The sequence below is a fragment of the Scyliorhinus canicula genome, chromosome 13 (genome assembly GCF_902713615.1).
Source record: "Scyliorhinus canicula chromosome 13, sScyCan1.1, whole genome shotgun sequence".
NCBI classification, from domain to species: domain Eukaryota; kingdom Metazoa; phylum Chordata; class Chondrichthyes; order Carcharhiniformes; family Scyliorhinidae; genus Scyliorhinus; species Scyliorhinus canicula.
The window spans coordinates 19,832,278-19,839,867 of NC_052158.1; the positions used below are offsets into that span (position 1 = coordinate 19,832,278).

General features: G+C 51.9%; 1 non-coding gene across 1 annotated transcript; it reads left to right on the top strand.

Moving 5' to 3' along the window:
- Positions 1–7,218: 7,218 nt before the first annotated feature.
- Positions 7,219–7,382, top strand: LOC119976939. Its single transcript, XR_005463093.1, has one exon. It is a non-coding gene; the product is annotated as a U1 spliceosomal RNA (small nuclear RNA).
- Positions 7,383–7,590: the final 208 nt, after the last annotated feature.

Sequence of the window (7,590 nt, forward strand, 5' to 3'; positions counted from 1 at the left end):
AGTAGGGCCTCCCTCCGGCCTTCTGCGTATTCCCTATCTGTCCGGTGGATCTCCTTGACCAGTCTGTCCATTTCCGCTCTGTCCGTTCTATCTCTGTGGGCCCGAATTGAAATCAGCTCCCCCCTTACCACCGCCTTCAGCGCCTTCCACAGAGTCGCTGCTGAGACTTCCTCCGTGTCATTAACCTGCAGGTAGTCCTACATGCACTTCCGCAGTCTCTCGCACACCCCCTCTTCCGCGAGCAATCCTCTGTCCAACCTCCATTGCGGGCGCTGGTAGCTCCCTTTGCAAACCTGCAGGTCAACCCAGTGTGGGGCACGATCTGAGATGGTGATCGCCGAGCACTCCGTATTTTTTACCCCGCCTACACAGTCCCTGCTCTTGATGAAAACATCGATTCTAGGGTATACTTTATGAACATGCGAGTAGGACGAATATTCCCTTCCCGTCGGCCGTGTGGCTCTCCATGGGTCTACCACCCCCCCCCCCCCCCCCCCCCCCCATCTGCTCCATGAAACCGCTCATTTCCCTCGCCATCACTGGGAGCCTATCCGTTCTAGAGCCATGACCGGTCTAGTCCAGGATCGAGGACCGTGTTGAAATCCCCACCCCTGATCAGCTTGCATGAGTCTAATTCTGGGATTTTCCCCAGCACCCTTTTAATGAAGTCAGCGTCGTCCCAATTTGGAGCATATACATTCGCCAGGACTACCCTCACCCCCTCAAGCGTGCCACGGACCAGAAGAAATCCACCACCTCCGTCTGCAATTGTGCCCTCCGCATCAAATTGAACCCGTTTATTGATCATAATTGCCACCCCCCTGGACTTAGAGTCCAAGCCCGAGGGGAAGACCTGGCTGATCCAGCCCTTCCTTAGTCTGGTCTGGTCAGACACTTTCAGATGTGTCTCCTGCAGCATGATTACGTCCGCCGTTAGAGCCCGCAAATGCGTGAACACACACGCCCTCTTGACTGGCCCGTTTAGCCCTCTGACATTCCAGGTGATCCGCCTGTTTGGAGGGCACCTGCCCCACCCCTGCCTTGCTGATCAACCATCCCCCTTCTTGGGGCCCACCCCCAGCCCATGTGCCGCGCCCCTCCCAGTTCACCTCCTGGTAGTTCCCACCCCCGACCACTCTATTACCTACTTTAGATCCCTCCCATGTCAGCAAAATATCTTCCCCCCCCTCCCCCCCAGCAACAACACCCCTCATATTCTGGCTGTATGTATCCCCCCCAACCTGACTCCCTTGACTAGCTTCCCGCTAGCCTGGTGACTCATCCCTCCGGCGCCCACTTGTTTCGCTCCCATTGTTCCCCCGAGCTCACCCCCCCCACCCATCCACACCCATCCCCCTGATGTGTCCTGCTCGAGCAGTCTCCCTGCAGTAAGGGAGTTCAAACAAAAAACAAGGGCAATCAAACAAAGACCCGAGACCGCTCCAGCTGTGATGCTGTTCCAGTTGTGTAAACAGATGAGTGATACCGATCACCCCTTTCTGTGCATTAGTAATAAAAACCCACAGCAACACAGTACCCGCGTCACCCCCCTTCATCCAATACCTTTAACCCACCCATTGCTTCCCGGCCAAATTTCTGTTACGTTGGAAGCTCCAAAAAGAGAAAAACACAAAGAAAAAGAAAAACGAAAACCCAAAAAGGAGAGGGGGCACCGGTTCCCCCCCCCCCCCCCCCCCACTCACCCATTGTACCCATCGGCAGCGAAAACATAAACTACAAAGTGCCTGTGAAGCAGCAAAAAATAGAAAGTCAGTTCAAGAAAACTAGAAGCCCCACAAACAATAATACTCAGGCTCTGACTTTGGTTCGTGGGCCCTCAGTTCGGAACCAGTCCCTGATTCTTTGCGAATTCCGTCGCCTCATCGGGGTCCATAAAGTAGTAATCCTGGTTCTGGTCCGTGACCCAAAGCCGTGCCGGGAAAAGCAGAGCAAACTTCACGTGCTTTTTGAACAAAATCCCTTTAATTCTTTTCAAGGCTGCTCGCCACCTGGCCACCTCCTGACTCAGGTCTTGATAGATGTGCAGGACATTGTTGTTCCATATACAGCTCTTTGTACTCTTTGCCTCCTTATCTGTAAACCTTTGGAATCTGACCACCACAGGTCCGGGGGGGGGGGGGGGGGGGGGAGGTGCAGTCGCGGCTGTCTCACCTGCACCCTGTGTGCCCCATCCAGCTCCAGCAGACACGGAAAGGAGTTAACCCCCACCAGCACCAGGTCTGCCACAAACGTCGTGGCGTCCGCTCCTTCGGCCCCCTCTGGGAGGCCAATAATTCTCAAATTTTGTCTACGGGCTCTGTTTTCCAGGTCTTCAAATCCATCAAGCAGCCTTCTCTGTCGCTCCTTCAACCCATCTATCTCTATTGCAGCGATCGTTTGTGTGTCCGCCTGTTCCTCCACCGCTCGCTCCAGCTCCTTGACCTTTTTGTCCTGGGCCTCTAGGCTTTGGTTCACTTGCTCCATCGCTTTCTGAAGCGGTTCTAAGTTGTCCCGCTTCATATCTTCAAAACTTTTATGACCTGCAGCATATTGTCCAGCGCTGCTTGGATCATCTGGTCCGCAGTCCGTACGTCAGCCATCTTTGGTCCCGGGTCAGCTCCCACACCACTTTGTCTCTGCCCATTCTTTTCCTGCTTTCTGCTCTTCTTTGTTTCCATACAGCTCCGCACGCTTCAATCAGCAACTTTGTGGCCATCTTTTCTAGCGCTCAAAAGTTCCGAAAAGTGGGGAAACCAGGTCCAATAAGCCAGCCGGAGTGAGAGCCACCGAATGTGCGCCTCACTCCCTCATAGCCGCCACCGGAAGTCATGGGAGGGGATTTTAACATGGTCATTGAACCAGGTTTGGACCGGTCAAACCTGAGGTCGTGGAGGGTGTCGACGGTGCTGAAGAACCTGAAGTGGTTCATGGAGCGCATGGGGGGGGGGGGGGGGGGGGGGGGGGTATATCTGTGGAGGTTTGGGAGATCGAGAGTGACGGAGTTCTCGTATTTCTCCCATCTGCACAGGGTGTCCTCTCGGATTGATTATTTTGTGGTGGACAAGGCGCTGCTGCCGGGGGTTGTCGAGTCGGGGTATTTGCCGATTGTGGTTTCGGACCACGTGCTGCATTGGTGGACTTGCAAGTGGACCTGGCGGGGGTGGGGGGGGGGGGGTTCCCTGCGCCCACAGTGGAGACTGGACGAAGGGCTGTCAGTGGATGAGGAGGTGTGCCAGTGGGTGAGAGCCGCCATTCGGGGGTACGTGGAACTGAACGATACAGGTGAGTATTCAGCCACCACATTATGGGAGGCCCTCAAAACACGGTAGCACAGTGGTTAGCACTATTGCTTCACAGCGCCAGAGTCCCAGGTTCGATTCTCGGCTTGGATCACTGTCTGTGTGGAGTCTGCACGTTCTCTCTGTGTCTGTGTGGGTTTCCTCCGTGTGCTCTGATTTACTCCCAGAAGGCCCGAAAGACGTACTGTTAGGTGAATTGGACATTCTGAATTCTCCCTCCGTGTACCCGAACAAGTGCTGAATGCGGCGACTGGGGGATTTTCACAGGAACTTCATCACAGTGTTAATGTCAGCCTACTTGTGACAATAAAGATTATTATTATTAAAACAGTGGTCAGGGGGAATTCATATCGATCCAGGCGCATAGGGAAAAGGTGGAGCGAGCAGAGATGGTGAGGCTGGTAGACGAGATTCTTTGGGTGGATAGCAGATATTAGGAGGCCCCGGAGGCGGGATTGTTGAAGGAGAGGCAGAAGCACCGGATGGAGTTTGGGCTGGTGTCCACGGGGGAGGCAGTGAGGCAGTTGTGAGTGCCAGGGGCAGTGTATGGGCCAGGGGTCGGTGCCGTGAAAGATTATTATTATTATCCTAAATATTAATGGAGGATAAAGATTCAGACCAGTGTGGGTCCTACCGCCCTATTTCATTATTTTTTTTAAAATTCAGAGTACCCAATTATTTTTTTCCAATTAAGGGGCAATTTAGCGTGACCAATCCACCTAACCTGCACATCTTTGGGTTGTGGGGGTGAAACCCACACAGGCACGGGGAGAATGTGCAAACTCAACACAGACAGTGACCCAGGGCCGGGATTCGAACCCGGGTCCTCAGCGCCATAGGCAGCAATGCTAACCACAGTGCCACCGTGCTGCCCCTTATTTCATTATTAAATGTGGACGCCAAATTGTTGGCAAAAATCTTGGTCGTGCAGATTGAGGACTGTGTGCCGGGCATGATAGGGGAAGATCAGACGGGTTTTGTAAAGGGGAATGTCAGGAGATTACTGACTGTGATAATGATGGCCCAGAGAGTCAGGATGTGGAGGTGGCAGTTGCTATGGACGCGGAGAAGGCATTCGATTGGGTGGAGTGGGAGTATCTGTGTTAGGACGGTTTGGTTCGGGCAGGGTTTTGTAGACTGGGTCTGATTGTTCTATTGGGCACCAGTAACGAGCGTACGAACCAAACCGGGTGAGCTGTGAGTACTTCCAGCTGTACGGTGGGACAAGGCAAGGATGCCCACTCTCCCCATTGCGTTTTGCCTCGGCAATAGAGCCATTGGCAATGGTGCTCAGAGCATCAAGGTGGAGAGGGATTGAGAGGGGGTGGGGTGAGCACAAGGTCTCGCTATATGCGGACTACCTGTTGCTTTATATTTCGGGCTCACGAGAGCAGCACGGTGGCACAGTAGTTAGCACTGCTGCCTCGCGGCGCCGAGGTCCCAGGTTCGATCCCAGCTCTGGGTCACTGTCCATGTGGAGTTTGCACATTCTCACCGTGTCTGCGTGGGTCTCACCACCACAAACTAAAAATGTGATGGGTAGGTGGATTGGCCATGCTAAATTGCCCCTTAATTGGAAAAAATGAATTGGGTACTCTAAATTTATTTTTTTTAAAAGCGTTTGCACATTCTCCCCGTGTTTGCGTGGGTTTCGTCCCCACATGCCAAAGATGTGCAGGCTAGGTGGATGGGACATGCTAACATTGCCCCTTAATTGGTTGGGTGAGCTGCCATTTAAGGTGGTGAGGGCGAGCTTCAGATATTTGGGCATTCAGATGGCACGAGAATTGGAACTTCACAAATGGAATCTGGTGCGGTTGGTGGAACAGAGGAGGGGGATTTTAAGAGGAGGAATGTGCTGCTGCTATCGCTGGTGGGGCGGGTGCAGACAGTGAAAATGATGGTGCTCACAAGGCTGTTGTTTGTTCCTCAGAACCTCCCAATCTTCACCATCTCAAAATCATTTTTTTGGAAAGTTAATTTGTTGATCTCGGGATTTGTGTGGACGGGGAAAACCCCGTGGGTTAAGAAGGTCCTGTTGGAGTGGGGGCAACATGGAGTGTGTTGGGTGTGTGTGTGTGTATCAGGGTGTGTATCTGTGTCAGATGTCTGTGTGTGTATCAGGGGTGTGTTTATATATATTGGGACAATGTGGCTGCGTGTGGTGTGTGTGTGCATGTGGGGCGGTATATGCGTGTGTGTGGGGGGGGGTGTCTGTATCTCTGTATGTGTGTGAGGGTGTGTATGTGTGTGTCAGGGGAGGTGTGTGTGTGCCTGTGTCGGGTGTCTGTGGGTGTGTCGGGGTTTGTGTGTTGGGGGTGTGTGTGTTGGACATGTATGTGTAGGTCAGGGGGGTGTGTCTATGTCGAGTGTCAATGTGAATGTATGTTGGGTTTGGGTGTATGATTAGGGGGGTCTGTATATCTGTGCCAGGTGTGTGTGTCAGGGATGTGTGTGCATGTTGGGGGTTTGTGTTCATGTCCGGTGTGTATGTGTGTATTGGGGAAGTGTGTGTCTGGGGTGTGTGTATTGGAGGGGTGTGTGTGTGTGTATTTTGTCGGAGTGTGTGTGTGCTTGGGTTGAGGTTATGTGTGTGCCGGGTGTATGGCTGTGTGGGGGGGAGGGGTGTCAGAGGTGTGTGTGAGGGGGGGGGGGTTCGGAGATGTTTGTGCATGTTGGGGGGGGTGTTTGTGTGTGTTGGGTTTGTGTGTGTGTGCATATGTTTGTGTGTGTTGGGTTTTGTGTGTTTGCATGTCCTGTGTATGTGTGCATGTGACGGGGGGGGGGGGGGGGGGTGTCCATGTTTTGCGGGAATGTGTGGTCTTTGGGCTGTTTTGTGTTTGTGTGTGTTGGACATGTATGTGTGTGGGGCTGTATGATTGAGATGTGTGTGTGGAGTGTGTGTGGGTGTGAAGGGGCATGTTTCTATGTATTAGGGGTATGTGTCAGTGGCGTGTGTGTGTTTTGGAGGTGTGTACTTGTGTCGGGTGTGTGTCAGGAATGCGTGTGAGTGTCAGGCGTGTGTGTTTTGGGAGTCTGTGTCTGTGTTGGGTGTCTGTGTGTGTTTGATAAGTGTGTAGGTGTCGGGGTTGTGTGCTGTATGTGTGTGGGGATGCTTGTGGGGGGTGTATGTGCGTCGGGTCTGTATGTGTCACATGTGTGTGTGTGGCAGGTGTGGGGGTGCATGTGTATCAGGTGTTCATGCGTGTGTGTGTGTGTTGGGTGTGTCTGTGTGTCAGGGTGATTGTGTGTGTAAGGGTGTGTATCAGGGGTGCGTGTGTTTGTTGGGGGGGTGTTTATGTTGGGCTGTGTGTGTTGGGGTATATGTGTTGGGGGTATGGTTGTATGTTGGGTGGCAGTGTATGTGTGTCTGGTGTGTTTGTATTGGTATGTGTTTGGGGGGATGTGTATGTCTCTGGGTGTGTACTGTGGGTGATTGTGTATATTAGTCCATGGGTGTCCCCATGAACATCAACTTGAAGCCTCAAAAAAATCCTCCTCAGATTCTTCTCAATTACATCCTCTTGACCCTAACATCCCCTGGTGACTCCAACAACATCCTAACCAATCTTTCTCTATCTCCCAGTGTCAGAAAAGTTAAATCTTTCCTTGCTGAAGAAATTTAGACAGAGAAAGTTTTCTTTCCGGAAAGCTGAGCCTGTATTTGACGGACAGGTTGGTTGAGGGGCGGTTCACTTCCTTTTAAGGACAATATGGAAATTAGATAGCAGGCTATTTTATCAATGGCTTTCCTACTAGAGAGGAACATTCGAAATGTTTCAAAATAATAGAACATGACTAGTCTTAATCAGTAGAGATAAATGTAAGTAAAGGGATAGTTTGGCGGTGTAAATGCAGTAAGTGTGAGTGTAAGATGTGATGTGTGGTGTGGGGTGGGAGAGTGTGAGAGCTTTTAAGCATACTTACCTGGTAGGGGTGTAACCATGATCAAGAAGGTGGTTCGCCCAGGACGAGGCTCACCCATTGCACTTCGGGTGTGCTGACGCCTGCGATGTCCCCAAATGCGGGATACTCGACTGCAAAATTTGTGGTAGTGGGGGACTGCGTTCGCGCTCTCCCCTGATTTATAACTTAAAGGTAGAAATTTATTTCTTTCCCAACAGAGGTCGCTGTTGCACGCTTTGTTTTTCTCCAATTTGGAGCTTAGTCATGCTGATTCAGAAACCCTGCAGGTTCAGTGCATATTGTAGAGTCACATATAAAATCGAGGCAGCAAGAGCCCTTCCAGCCTGCTTTGTCGTTAATGATGATCATGGCTGATCAATTCGAT